General features: G+C 38.9%; 1 protein-coding gene across 5 annotated transcripts in view; it reads right to left on the bottom strand.

Moving 5' to 3' along the window:
- The window catches only part of ehbp1 (EH domain binding protein 1), a 133,016-nt gene extending 132,642 nt beyond the window's left edge, over window positions 1–374 (bottom strand). For 3 of the 5 annotated variants that reach the window (XM_069180030.1, XM_006638608.3, XM_015362910.2), the window contains exon 1: window positions 93–374. The gene's annotated coding sequence lies outside the window, so the exon portion shown is untranslated. The remainder of the gene's footprint in view (window positions 1–92) is intronic. The other 2 variants (XM_015362911.2, XM_015362912.2) reach the window with 1 other exon arrangement.
- Between the last annotated feature and the right edge of the window lie 15,515 nt (window positions 375–15,889).

A 15,889-nucleotide genomic window follows, 5' to 3' on the forward strand; every position in this document is an offset into this window, starting at 1 on the left:
AACACATTTCCACGACTTGATATCTTAATTCCTGGTGCACCGATGTAAACACCGTCTTATTAACAATCATCATTAAGAAAAAGCTTACTTACCTTCTCCAAAAATCTAATCCCAGCCCCGCTACTACATAATGTTCCTTAGTACTTCTGCAGTATCAGCCATTTCAATTAAAAAAGCGAGCCCTGCGATAAAGCTGTTTAAACAGTTTAGCGATTAAAAAGCCTAAGCATGGAGTGACACAACGGCGCTGGAAAAGGTATAAAAACGACAACAACACAGATTCCAAGACGAGTCTATAAATTCCAACAAGCTCCAGACTAACAAACTCAACAATCAACCCTGCATCATTTTCTCCTTACATTCACTCAAACATTAATAAGATTTGAGGAAACGCCCCCTGACGTTTTCTATTGGCTCCTTGAGCGCAGAGTCTCCCAGGTGTTTATTCCTATCTGCTACTGGAATGGCTTCTGCACACTTTCGTTACCGGATTGCTTTGCTATTGGTCTTTGGCGAAGTCAGTCTCTGTCATAAGGCCCGCCCACGGACAGCATTGGGTTAGGTTACATCCAAGGATCTTCCTTTACATCCCAGTATTTGCGTATACAAAGCTCATGACTCAGAATGTAATTGGTCAAGGTCCACTGCCGACATCAAATTGTTTATGTAATTCTTGTTTCTGTATGGTCCTTGTGAATGTCAATCAAATTGGTTGCCGCGGTTTCAAGTTTCTTCTAGACGCAAAGGAGTCAACCGAGCTACTGTGGAGATCAATAGTAGTTTTTTGTGTCCTTAGGGAGTGCTACTAGTTGGAACAGATCTTCAGCGTGTGAAATTTGGGGTGGGTGTATGAACCAAGGGTGTATGATTAATCCGAAAACAATTCTGCATTTCCTTAGTCATGCGTTTTTGGGCAAAAATGATATGTAATCCCAGAACTATTTCCTTCAGACTAATATGGACTAGTCTGTACATATTATTGTTAAAGGTATCTTTTTTTAGTAAAAATTAATACAGAAAGACTGAGGATGAAGTTAAAATATGATTGGGACCGAACTGCAGAAAGGTACAGTAGCTAGTTAACTCAGGTCGACAACTATAAGGTTAGTAATAAAGAATAAGACACCAAATTTGCTAATATGAATTTCGCTAAGAGTGCATCATCAAATTAGATCATTAATGGAAATATGTCCATAAATTCAATATCTATGGTATATGGAGATGAATAATACAGTAAAAGGGCACATCAAAACCACCCTGTGCGGTACGAAAACATGCAGTATGCGGTTGAACCTAATAGCGGTAAAGTAAAATGCATTGTTTTCTTCTTTATAAACGCTTGCGAATAATAATCTAAGGAACACTAAGGACCCGATACAGGAGCTCTGGTGCTTTTGGAGAAACCAGTGATAATGCGTCAGAAAGGTTTCCTGTCCTAACGGTGTTCTGGTGTATCGGTGTCATGCGTCGGTGCAGAGCTAACACTGTGCTGCCTATTCTTTTTTTAACGATATTATTTAGCTTTAAATTCATAGAAAGAAAAAAAATCTTTAAGGCATAAAGCATCTTTTTATATTTGGAAGCTGTAAATCTGTAAAGAGTTGAATTGGCTAAATTAAAAATATACTGGCGAACTAGTGACACCTGATTTTCACCTTGTAGACGATGTGGGGAAGCCGAGCAAGAAACCCCCAAGCAGAAGGCTTGGATATACTGTATAGTTAAATGTGCAGGTTTAAAAATAATGGAGTGTATTGAAATGGTGCAATAAAGTGTTCTGACCTCAGAATATTGTGTACTGTTTTAGTCAGCATCTTGATATTGATATTGCTGTTCTGGACCTGGTCTTTAAAGAGTGAAGTCTACAAGGGGACCTTATTCGAGTATTCAAAATCCTCAAAGGCACTGAGGAAGTCAGTCAAAAGTGGTGCTTTTAAATCTGCTGCAAAAGATGAACCCAAGAACAAAATGCCTTTTGTCATAGGTCTTCTGGCATAGCTACCAAGATACTACTAAGCATAATTTCAAAGCTGCCTCCAGAACATGCTACAAAAAGAAATCTTAGTTGTCCGTGCTTCAGTTTTTATAAGTGATTAACGATCCATTATTAGTAGCTTATTCCTGGTAAGGCTTGCAGCAAACCAGAGCCTATTCCAGAACTGCATTCAGGAGGGGCCATCAGTCCATTTCAGGGCACACACCACACCTCACAGAGGGCTGGTTTAGAGACACCAGTGAGCCTAGCTGGCATGCTACTGGAAACTGGAATGAAATCCGAGTATCGCTGAAGGCACACACAAAAAATGTGAAGATCATGCAAATGACACATTGAAGTCAAACAGGGAACCCAAGAGCTGTGAAGCATCAGGACTGAATGCCACCTCTATCTACTGTACATACCTGTAACTGGTTATACTGCAGCAGAAACATAGTTTATTTTACTGCTTATATTATATTTGATAATGAACCTTTTGTATATAATACAAGTTGTGAACAAATGCATTATTGATCTGCATTAACTAGAGGCCCTGTGAATTGTTCAGACATTGTTTAGTTCTGCCATGTTCAGCAAGGGATACTGTTATGATCTGTCAGAAACACTAGCCTATGAATCATGGTCTGCCGTGTGTCTTCCTAAATCATTATTATTATCGTATTGGCTGCTCTGTCAACTCCGACGTTCAAATCTGACTCTGCTATTGCACCTTCTACCATGGCCTAGAATTTCTCTCTTTTTCTGCAGCTTTCCTCTGAGAACCCCACAAGGGAAACAAAGCTGCATTTCATTTTTAAGCACAACCTGGCTGTGCACTATAAAATGTTTTTGGCTTTTATTTTCATTTCCAGACTCGCTTCTTTATTTCAATATTTTCTAAATTCTCTCCTTTCCGTTTTTTTTTTGTTTTTCTGTTGAATCTATCTGCTACAACAAACTATCAGCTTTTTTTGTCTATTAATAGTTTTATATCCACCTACATATCATATATAGGCAGTATAAATATGGTACTGTATATGTGTGCCTTTTTTATTTTTTCACGATTCATTAACTGCAGTTATTGCTTTTGGCTCATATAAAAAATGAAATCTAATTTTACTGGGGAACATTCATTTTTCTGAGCTGAGCTGATATTCTGTTTCTATTGGAAACAGGTGTATCTTCCAGCTCTCTATAGTGTCTCTGATTTCAGGCTGGTCAGGCAAAAGGGGACAGCTTGACTGACACAATTATCTGAACAAGGCCATCAGTCAACATTCTTGAGCAAAGCTGAGGCTGATAAAATGGGAGTTGTTATTTCCGGATTTCAGGTTGGGGTACAAAAACAGAACACCGCAAATATCAGATTGAGCCTTCTGATCACATTTCAGACAGTGGCACAGTCCATTTTCTTGTATGTGTCACAAAATTAATAATTAATCTGGGAACAGACACACTAACTGCATACATAAAAAAGAAACAGGTTTAGTCAAAAGCATAGTGGATCACTGTTTAATGGAGAGTAATAAAAATGTGTGAAGAACCTTAGCTTCTGAGACATTCTGAGATCAAAAGCAGCTGGCTGGTCTCAGAAAACATACCCCCGAGAAAAAGATGTAAGGAGGTTTTATTTTTCCTTCCTTTAAATTTATACTTCCGAATATCATGTCCCTGCTTCTAGCTGGGGTTCATCAGAATGCTCGCTTGCTATCCCCCTTGGGCTGGGCTCTAATGAGGATAATGTCCATTTCCTGGTGTGACTCAAAGTATTAGGGAGCGTAGCTAATGGTGATGGTGCTTTGTCACATAAATCAGGCAAACAAAATCCCTCCAGGAATGAATGTCTGTATCCAACAGCACCGGCTATCACTTTACAGGCTAATAAGACTGTTGACAGAAAGTCAATCAATCTTGCATGTAAATACATACCTAGTATTCTATTTTACACATTTATTCAACAGATGGATTGAAAGACCCACCTTTAATTATTCAGCCTGCACCAACATCCTCAACCTCCCAAAACAGGACCAAAAGTGGTTGAAGGGATGAAAAGAGCTGATGTCGGGTGCATGAAAAACACTTAGAACTGTCAGAATGAGTAAGTGACAAAAATATTGCTAGGTATTGCCTTGATTATGAATGCTGTATGGTTAAGACAGATAAAGGGTCTACAGCAAAAGCCAGATGTAACAGTTTTGTTTGCAGATCATGCATAAAGGACATACTGAAATTTCAAAAGGTAGGTAGTGTTTCATACACATGATGTGCATCAAGGAGCTTCGCTGCTTACTGTCACCTGGAAATGACCAGTGAACACAATCAGAAATCACATCTCCTGCCTCTTTCTGAAGGAATGCATTCACCTGAAAAGAGCTGATTGAAAGTATTTAAGACTGTGTGACAGGGTAGTCTAACACGCGTGACTGTAAAAAGTGAGGTTTTTCTCCTGCTAATGCTGTTATGTATTGGATTTATTCATTTTTTATTTGCTGCTTGAAGCCATCAGGAGCCTTCTGTATTAGTGGTTTGCTGACAGGACAGAGTTCAATATAATTAATAATAATAATAATAATAATTGCTTACACTTATATAGCGCTTTTCTGGACACTCCACTCAAAGCGCTTTACAGGTAATGAGGACTCCCCTCCACCACCACCAATGTGCAGCATCCACCTGGATGATGCAACGGCAGCCATAGTGCGCCAGAACGCTCACCACACATCAGCTATCAGTGGGGAGGAGAGCAGAGTAATGTAGCCAATTCATAGAGGGGGATTATTAGGAGGCCATGATTAGTAAGGGCCAATTGGAAATTTGGCCAGGACACCGGGGTTACACCCCTACTCTTTTCGAGAAGCGCCCTGGGATTTTCAATGACCACAGAGAGTCAGGACCTCGGTTTTACGTCTCATCCGAAAGACGGCGCCTGTTTACAGTATAGTGTCCCCGTCACTATACTGGGGCATTAGGACCCACATGGACCGCAGGGTGAGCACCCCCTGCTGGCCCCACAAACACCTCTTCCAGCAGCAGCCTTAGTTTTTCCCCAGGAGGTCTCCCATCCAGGTACTGACCAGGCTCACACCTGCTTAGCTTCAGTGGGCTGCCAGTTGTGAGTTGCAGGGTGATATGGCTGATATGATCTACTATTCCCTTTAACACTGAAACGACAGTGTGGTACTTAAAATACTGCAGCAACACTGACCAATGAATGTAATCGCTTTTCGAAACAATAGTGAAAATGCTTTTCCACAGGTAAGGCATTAAAGACTGACTTATCAGATTTCTTCTGTTTCTGCAGCTCTGTCCAATCAAATTGACAAAATGTGTTTATTAACAGAACATTAAAATGAAGCAAATGGCAACCATGTCTTCTTCTGCACCTTCCGTGAAAATGTCCATCTTTTCAATCTTATCCATTTGTAGGCTTATAACTAAAGTAATGTAATAAACAGCAGGAAAGCAGGAGAAATCGGAAATGATTCCAGTCATTTTGAAAAATGTTGTTTTAATTATTAAAATGCCTGAATCACAAATGAACAAATTTGTCCTGCTGAGGGAATGTATAACCATTATCACCAGTTTCACTACAGGGCATAACAGGATTCTTTACATATTGGGGGACAATCTGTGATTATTAATCATTCTGCCTGTAAAGTGCTTCGGAAAAAAGTGTCAATATTCATCATGTCGTTATGCTATTCAGTATATAAATAGATCCAAAAAATAAAATGAAACCACATGGAGGCTCGGCTTTGCACTTTTGGTGGGGACTATTGAGATTAGCACACATATTTGATTCTTGGTGCCACACTAGTTAAATTTTATAATCAAGTCACAAAATGTTTTGATTCTTTGCTACATAGTTGTTTTACCCAGACATGATCCTACTTGCATTTGTTATCTCCAGCAGGCTATTTTTCATTCAGCAAAAAGCCAGCGTGAAGAAGTATTTGACAAGGAATGCTCTGTGCTTTAATTTTTGTTCTTCATTACTAGGTGTTGTGGCGGGTCGTCTTTCTGTTGTGATTTGTGACAGGCTTCAGGGGAGACAGTGTCGGCAGGCATGAAACAGAGACAGTCGTGGAGCTCAGAAGTATTTTAGATTTTAGTAGATACTTTAGCTCAGACTAGTTAAAACTGTGCTGTGCTATGCTTAGTCATGCCATTTCTCAGCATGTCCTTCAAATTCTTTACCTTTCTTGCCCCCCAGCCACCTGTTTGTAGAGTCTGAGTTGAGCCCTGTGACAGGCCAAGTACTGTACCTGATGGACTCTGGGAGCACAACAAAGCATCAGCATGCTCTGGGCACTCCAGACTTGGAAGAGAGCAGCCCTGCCACACTTCTGAGGTTTAGATTCACTCAACATGATCTTTCTTACTTTGTCTCCCTTACTCCATCCATCTAAATTCTTCCTGATTGTCTAACTCAGTAATGTGAAAACGTTTTTTTTCTAGATTAGCATCTTTACAGCTTGTGATGACACCTTGCTTGATTAGTTTTAGATCTAGCAGGGTTTGTTTGAAATATCTCTCGGAACTGTACTGGGAGGTCTTTAAAGCTGCTTAATATTTCTGTAAATATGAAGGCACTATAGATTTTAGTGAGGTGTGACAGAAAATTAGATCTACTCAGCTGTGGATATTAATACCTGCTTGCAGTGTGTACTCATCCTATCAACTTAATTACAGAGATACTCCTGTGGGCACAAAACCAGAACTCTAAAACATTGTCGATTTACAGCTTCACTTGAGATTTACAGCATTGAATAAGAAAAACATAGTTGTAGCTCTTAGATTTACCCCTTTTGAAGTCTAGCATTCAGTGTACAAAGATGGCAGTGCGCTCTGCATACAAAGTCAGGTTTCTAGCGTTCATTTTTTTCCCTGGTGGCCCTGTAACCGATAATCTATCATCGGCTTGCTGGTTGGAACAATGATGGCTTATGCAAATGCATCAGAACACATTTAAAATGGCATTCTTTCAATAACTGTTTATAGCACAGGGCCTTGTAAATCAATAGGACATTGCGTCACCAATACAGTACAACCATTTTAAAAGCTATTACTGGCAAATGATAAAAGTCTTAAGCTTTAGTAAAATCATACATGCAAAGTAATGTTTTACATAGAAGATTTATTATTAATGTTGACCTCAGAAAATACATTACACACTCAGGAGAGTAGCTAAGTCTTCACCAAACCAAGACTCCATTTTGTATTATTAAAAGTGATAGTGGAATATAATAAGTTGTTTTTACTGTAAATCCTTATACATACTGTATGTTAAAGTCATCTTTTTCTGACTGAATTTCAGCCTGGCTTTAATTTATTAAACTACTGTACTGTTCCTTGATTTCTTAACACATATTTTTTAAGAACTATAGTGTAGGTTAGGAAACCTAATCCATACCAAAGTGTCCCATGTCTCTACAGTGCCTCTCAGAGGACTAATAATAATATAAGCACAATATTAGAGGAATATTTGCAAGATAGCACAATTATCAAGGTTGCATATCAACATTGGGGATGAAAAACAATTTATACAAAAATGATAGTTCCAATCATTATCCAGCATTCTGCTGTTTTCAATGTAGGTTGGAACTTGGAGTTCATAAAAATGACAGGTACTGTACTTCAAGGCTCTTATGGATTAACTGCGTGTACCATGGGGATTACTGTGGGTTAATGAATAAAAGCATGCTGGTTTGTAACGAGGTGGTCTGCATCCAACTTTCAGACTGTAAGAGCAGTGTGGGAGATCGGGGAAGCAATTTCTCTTAAATACCACCCCTAAAAATATGAAAGCTTTGTAAAAACCAAAGTATTGCATGCCTAAATGAGTCCTAGTTAATTGATTCACAGCTCACACTTTTCAAATGTTCTTTAACAATTCAAGGAGGTCGCAATAAAGAAAGCTTGTTAAAAATCTCTGCTGTTCACATATGTTGCGGTTTTATAACAGCTCCACAGTTCTGGAAGCTTGGATGTGGCTAATTCTTGCTTGCTTCAGGAAAACAAACAAAATATACAGTACGAGGGAGTCAACCTTGACTATTGATGTGAAATCACAGAGGTACTCTCAATACAGTTAAAGCTGTTAGTTTAGTCTTATGTTGACGGCTATTTGTGCTAATGTTGTTTATGCCACACCAAGCCAATAGACTCTTCAAAGTCAGAGCAGTTGGATCATTTTCATTAGCATCAGGTTTTGCTTAGGAGACACTGTACTTCTGTGACCCTGTAAGTGGAAACACATCTTGAGCATCAAGTGTTAATGTGTTCCAGACATGCAGATGAAGTGTTGTACAGTAATCAGACACAACTTAATAACTCTATAAAGATAAGGACTGTCTCCCTAAACATCAGGTCCAGAACTAGAGCATTGTTGCTTAATTGGGCAGAACAAACACCCAAAGCCCTTCCTGTCTATTTTGTCAATGCCTGTTCGTAGTTGTGGCCTGTTTTATGTAGATTGATATATATGCCTTCGAGCCCTCAGCTGAAGGTTTATGACAATGTCAGATTTTCTTTTTATAGAATTACTATTTGGGACAAACAGAATATCCAGATGAAAGATGAGGTGAGATTAACAAGTCTGAATCTTGCATTGTTTGGAGGCTTGGAGTGCTTCTCAGTGAAAGGAAAAGAATGTGCATGGCTTGTTTACTTTGTAGCCTTTCTAATTTATTGTGTTGTAGAAGTGTAGTACTGAAGTTATCAGTGCTGGTTGATGTGTAGTGAAGTTGGACGCATGTTTAGATGTTTTTGTAATAATTTATGGAACAAATCTCTGAAAAGATTAATATAACTGGGTCATGTGATGAAGATTTCATGTTTTAATGGAATAATGTACAGTACCACACAATTAATGGACTACTAATACTTGAAGATGCTGATATCAGAGAATGCCCTGTAATCTAATCAGTGTGTATGGGGTACTTCTGTTGGAAGACAGTGTTTGGTTTTCAACACACAAAACGTTTCTCATTGTGGCCAAAAAGTCAAATTTGTCACTTATATGTCCAAGGAACATTCTCCTAGTAGTACAAGAGAGCTAAAATATATCAGAATATGAGCCTGCCATTGGGCTTCACAAAGTTTTTCTGTGCACTAGATATGTAAAATTTTGAATGTACTGTAAAAAGAATCAGTGATCATTATTCAAAAGACAGGACAATAATCAGTTTTTTAAAGAGTTTTAGGAGAATCAGATGAAACAATTTTGAGGTTAATATTCTGTGAGTTCTTCTGACAGTTTGTTATGTCCACAGTAAATTTTGTTTTCTTTTCTGAAAAACAAGACACAAATCTGCTGCACCAGCTTGTGAACACAAAGTATGTGGGCTTTAATGAGGAGGTAAAATTCTTACTGTGAAAAGCTCATTCATCAAAGCTCCCAGCCCACGGTTCAGATTCCTAGGGGAGTCAGGGAGCAGCGTCAAAATGAAATCAAATATTGTTAGTTCAAATCCCTGAGATTTACAATCGGCTTCACGGAAATCCCATTTTTTATGCATTCTGGTGTCCTTGTACAAGTGAAATCCTGTCATTCTGAGATGTGACCGATAATAAAAAGCCATTTCACTTACAATCATTGACAGTGAGATGACTGTACAACAGACACTTACTGTTCACAGCCATATCCCCCATCAAGAAAGCAAATAGAAATAATTTATGGGAGAGCAGAATAAAAACAGGGCGAATACAGTACATGAATAACACCCGACCTGTCAGTACTGTATATGTGCAGTGTGGAGGCTGGGACGAACTAAGCTGGGGAGTAGAACTGTTACCTCATCCCAGAACAGGAAGGATGAATGATAATAATAATAATAATAATAATAATAATAATAATAATCTGAGATCACAAACTCACAGCAGGAACAGTGATTCTAAATACTTGGAACAATCCTTTTTAGTGCTACTCCAGTTACATTCTATTGTGTCCTTAATGGATTAATACCAGTTAACGTTCAGCCAAATTGCCATTTGTATATAGTACTTTTCACTAACTGATGAAAAACTGCATTGGGAGATGTGCTTTGTCAAGGGCAAAATTAAGGAGTGGCAAGATTAAGTGCTGATGTTAGGGCTGAGGCTTTTGTTCTGAGGGTGTAGTGATGTCACTCTCTGTGCTAGACTTCCCCCTCGGCCTGCCACTGCAGGTGAGTGATGTAACCGCAGTGAATTAGAGGCAGAAGCTATTCTACACCCAGAGGCAGCTAGCAGGTAAGAGAAACAAATACAGTTGGAGTCTCTGAGGGTGGTTCTAGTCCACTTCAGAAGATTTGCAAACGAAGATGCCAGGAGATGCACACATCTCATTGTTTAAAGATTCATTCTCCTTTGCACGAAACTGGTTTCTAAAAGGAAACAGTATTAAGTTGTGTAACGCAGCTCACTTTTGTAAAGTTTATCAAAATACTAAATGTTTTTCAGATGGAATTCTCAATTGCAAAACATGACCTAACTATTGTACAGTGAAAAATATTGAATGTTTAAATATAAGCACTGGAATCGCATTTATTATAATCAAATACGTTCCAGTGCAAAGAAACAAAAGAGCAAAGAGCATTCTGTTTCTATCTCATGGAAAGAATGAAGCCTTACATGGAGGAAGCTGTTCTGTCATGGAAACACATTATGCTCTCTGCCTTCGTAGATGAGGCTCAGTGTGAGGCACTCTCGCGACCTCCTGCCAGAGTGAGCACCGCAGAGTGTCAGAGGAAAACTCTAACACTGGAGCTAAACGTCCTAAACGCCTGACGTTTAGAAGATGTGCGCAGCTTAAATGAAGCCATGCACTGACAAGGTTTTTATCTTCCTTCATGTGCAGCTTTATTTTAAATCACTCACGCTGCCAGACCTCCATGGCACAGGGCTTGTGAGAGGGTTGACAGTAATATTACAGCACAGGACAGACAGTGCTACATGGGGCCATGGTGGTTAGGACTGATGCTTCACAGCTCATGGATCCTGGGTTCTATCCTGAACTGTGGTACCGTCTGTGTGGAGTTTGCATGGTCTCTCCACATTTCACCCTGCTGCTCTGTTTCCCTTCCACCTTTCAGAGACGGCTGGTAGTCTTGCCTGGTGCTCTGTGACTAGACTCTGGGTGGCCATGACCTCCCGGAAGCAATAGAGAGATTCTGTGAATGGATGGATGGTTAATGACACAAACCATGACAGGTGTTTGTGTTAAACCTTCAAAAAACACATGCGTCTAGTGTCAGGACCCAGAGTGTCTGAATAGGGACATGACTAGCTGATGATAAATCCATCTGATGTACTGTATTCCAAACTGTTCTTTTCCTTACATCAGTATTATTTCAGCTGTTTTGATAACATGTAAGCTGTTGGTCCTGAGTGATAAAACCAGACTTACATTATTGTTTTAGACAACTGGATTCATCTACTTCTACCAAAAGTGGACTGTGGGATTTTAAAGGGCTTTTCTGCATATTGAGTAAATGTCTACTGTCAAAAACTAATCAAAAAGATTAGAATGAAAGAATGTGATAATTCTGATGTATAAAATGTATGTGTTTCAATAAATATAAATTTTATTTAAGACTGCAAGATAATTTCGCATATATGTATATGCAATTTTATATTGCCATAAAACCTGAAGAGAGGCTCTCTCTCCTCTGGGGAGCTGTGGGCTAGCAGAAAGGATTTTTCTGTTCACAAGCATATCTGCTAGGAATATTAAGACATATTTATGGAAATCATTGTAAACTGCTGACCAAAGAGAACCACTCTACAGATTTTCAATGTCCATTGTTCAGTTCAGAAAACAAAGAATGTCTTGGGGAAAAAAAGGCCAAAGTGGTACTGAATTGATTGTGAATCTTTTTTTTTGGCCTAGCAGGGAAGCGTAGGTCTTTTCAAAGTATTTATTTTGGCATTGCCTCTGTATTGACTTAAAAACATAAGGACAAGGGGCTGGGAGATCCATACTGTAAGTGAAAAAGGGTTGTGTTGTCTGTAATGTCTATCTCTATGTTTCAAGTCCGGTTAAGTTACCCTTTCATTACTTACAGGTGTAATAACAACACATCAGCAAACCGTAGTCCCTTCAGTACAGCACTTCCACATGTGAACCTGACTTTATCCCAGTATGATTTATTCAAGACACTCTGCCCAACATTCCTACAGGCTATAGAACTCTCAAGCTGCTCTTGGTTTCTTTTTCAAGAGCACTTTTTCTTATTAGTTTGAATTATTGGTGCTCTAGTCTCACAAGAACAAGGCAACGAGATCCTCATTTTATATTCATCCAGGCTGACTGTCCTCAAGGCAATTTACAAAAACAGTCGTGCTCTTTCAGACTCTTTTTTTCTCATTGATTACAAATCCATAGCGTAGAAAACTGGTCAAACACATCCATTTTCTCTCCTACAGATCTCTGCAACTCCAAATGTTTTAACTGTAGTGAGCTGCAACCTGTATGGATCAGTGTGCAGTTACAGTATGCACTCCCTCTATAGTCCTTCTACAGTCTGATAAACGACTGACTGGTATTATCTAGATCTTTAAAGAATGTAATTTCTGTTTCCTTACCAGTTTTAGCACAAGAGTCAATTGTTTTGCTCTGATCAAGATTTGATCAGCCATCTGAAGCATAGTATTCAACAATGTCCTGGGTGGCTTAGTGGTTAGCACTTCTGCCTTGCCTGGCTGTGCAGTCTATATGGCCTTGCTTTTCCCTTGCTGCTCCTGTCTAGTCCCACCTTCCAAAACCAGGAACCATGCAGGTTAAGTCTGATTGACTCCTCTATATGGTCCTTTGTTGGGGTGTGGAGGTTGTGTCCAGTACAGACAATACTGGCTATGGGACTACACAAGGGAAATAAACCACATAGGGAAACCTTTCTGATAAAGCTCTGCTCTCCATGTCTTCCAGTGGCCAGGTAGGTAGAAAGGGATCACTGAAGCTGTCATTGCTGTCTTTTAGCTGGAATGCAATAAAAAACTGGGCTGCAGTGTCTCAAGTGTAAACAAGTTCAATTTTGTTCTTTGACATTGAAGAGTTGATTATGGTCACTTTCCCTCTGGAACTCACTGAATACTGATGTTAGCAGTGGGAGAGGGACAACTTAATGTAGAAGGATCATTTAGTATGACAACTGTAAACCCCAAGTGTCCCTGTTACCGATTGTCCTCTTCCTAACCTGACAAGGGAAGCGAGCACTACATTATGTCTCTTCACTAAGAATAACAGTGCAATTTACAATATAATATTCAGTTTGTAACATGTTTTCAACCAGTCTACTGCTCTTTCATGCACTTCTGCATGGAATGTGTACTGTATATTTGTATGCCCCATGTATTTGTGTTTTCTGCACTTAATAAGAACAATTTCAGTTTTAAAAACATTTGCATGCTTTGGAATAATTTCCGTTTTGACAGCTCACTGTCCTCCTTTTTTCCCCAAAGTTCCTGATTTTACCTTCAACACAACAGCATCCTGCTTCTCCTACTGCCTCTTGAATTGATCAGTCACAAAAGGAAGTTAAAGAATTACAAATGAGTAAAATTCAAATATATACAGTAAATGATACTGTACATTACATTACATGTTTTGTTAGAATCAACTTTTTGGAGAAACAAAACATATATAACCTGATTTTTCTTATAGAGTTTCACATTTGGCAGATTTAAATTCAATTGTCTTTTAATCCTAAGAAATGCTAAGATTTTTTCAAACAAAGTGGCAGTTGCTCGTTTCTTTGCCAATGGATGTATGTGTTATCTTTCAGCTCCTAACAAACCAGTCACGGCAGCTCACACATCATAAATCACAGAACCTGCCCAGCGTCTTCTGACAGCATTCGAGTCTGAGAGATTACTTGAACGCTGCCAGAACATCTCATCCCTGGCATGATGCCATGTCCTCAGTCTGCGATTTACTCACAAACCTCTGGCTTCATTTAACCATCCTTGCTGAAATGAAGTTTCTCTTTTGAAGAAGTAAAGAAACAAAGAGATTTCTCAGTAACCTAACTTTCTTCATTACTACCCACCCAAGCATATCATGATTTTCAGTGGCAAGAGAAAAAGGCTCATAAAGTGCATTTCACATGTATAACATCTTGCTTTAAGTGGTTTGGAAGCACAAGGTAAAAAAGAGCACCATGTTTTATTTCTTTGTCACATGCAAACATCAATCTAGTTCTCATACCTTGCATGAAAAAACAAAGCTTCTAAATGGCTGGTATTTGAATAGTAATCGGTGCAGATCTCCTGAGGAGGCTCTCCTGCAGGCATAATTTACCTCTATGTCATCTTCTAAAATTTTATTCTGTAAAAGGTTTGGCAGGGGTTCCACTCCTACGCTATAATAACCTTGTAATGGCAGACGTTGGTAATCCATCTCTAATTATCTGGCATGATGCCACACTCTGGATTACTTCTTCTAATCTTCTCACTCATCAGGCATCTTGTACATACCACACTGATTTGCAACAGTAACTCCTGAGAGAAGAAGAATCATTGATTTACCTCTCCAAGACTGCTTTCAAAGAGATTTTAGTCAATTAGTATTTTGTTGACGAAAATGCTCCACTTTAAATTAAGCACCTTTCAATCAACCTCAAATTAGGCATTAATATGAAATTGACTTTAATGGATGCACTATTGGCAAATTTGATTATTTTTACTAAGTCATCGAGGCCTGAGTTGGGGTCACATGTTCACACCAGATCTTGTTAAGTACAGCCAGACTCAGACAAGACTAAGTCAGACCCCCACTGCAGTATCCTCAGATACAACATTCCTCACCACTGTGTGAATAGCAAGTTCAGAAAGATGCAAATTATTGACTAATTTCCATAAGACAATATCGCTATTATAAACCTTCACTAGGAATAACAAAACCCGAAAATTACTGTACATATACTGAAAGGATTATGCAGTGTTTAGTCACAATTTGGCTTAACGCGCTTGGCTTGAGGGCTCACCTCCAGGCCATAGGACAGAGTGATTGAGGAGTGACCAAGGGGCAGCTGCAAAGCCGGATAAGGGGTGGAGGTGGGATGCAAAAAGACGAATGCGAGGGAGAGAAGGGGATCACATACAGTATTTATAGTGTTTCAGAGAGGAAATGACTCCAGGAGTACTTGCTAATTACTGACAGCCGAGTCACAATGAACTTGGTTGTTGTCATTCCTCCTGAACTTTCATTCATTTATACTGACGTTTTCAGAGTGAGAGAAGAGGAAATTCTACCTACTTTTCTAAGTTTAAAATACATCGAGTCACAACTTACACAGGGGTTAGGGATTTTGAATAGAGTGAAGTCTATTTAAGTCAAATTGATGTATAGTCATATAAAAACCCACTACTAAACTCTTACAGTAATTCATTAGATACTAAATATAAGTATGAAAACGATAAACAAAGTAAATAATACAACTGTACCTAGCGTTTCTGTCAGAGAATAAAGCATTTTTTCCAATCTTTTTTTTTTTCCAGCGCTGACCGTGTAAGTGAAGAGCACGCAAAATGCCAGAGAATGAGAACACAGAAATAGAACAATTTACACCCTTCAGAAAATAGTAAAGTCTTCTAGTCTCATTCTTGGCACTGCTGAAAGCTTTAAAACAGAAACTTAAAACATCATGTTGGTGGCCCTTTCAGATAAACTTGACCTGATCTGCACATCAACAAGCTTTTCTGACACGCCTTAGACTTTTTTTCCTAAACAAATGTAGAATCCATACAGAGGTGAGATACAGTAGGTCTCAGTGGTTAATCTAATTCTTCTGCTTTGCCAATGGTCCCCTACCAGTGCTATGGAATTTGTGTGGAAAGTAGCACTGACAGTTATGATAACCAGTGCTCTTGGCTGCTGTACATATTTGGAGAAAACAGAAAAAAGAAAAGAGTTCTGTGAAGACCAACTTAAAT

This window comes from Lepisosteus oculatus, chromosome 17, assembly GCF_040954835.1.
Source record: "Lepisosteus oculatus isolate fLepOcu1 chromosome 17, fLepOcu1.hap2, whole genome shotgun sequence".
NCBI lineage: Eukaryota > Metazoa > Chordata > Actinopteri > Semionotiformes > Lepisosteidae > Lepisosteus > Lepisosteus oculatus.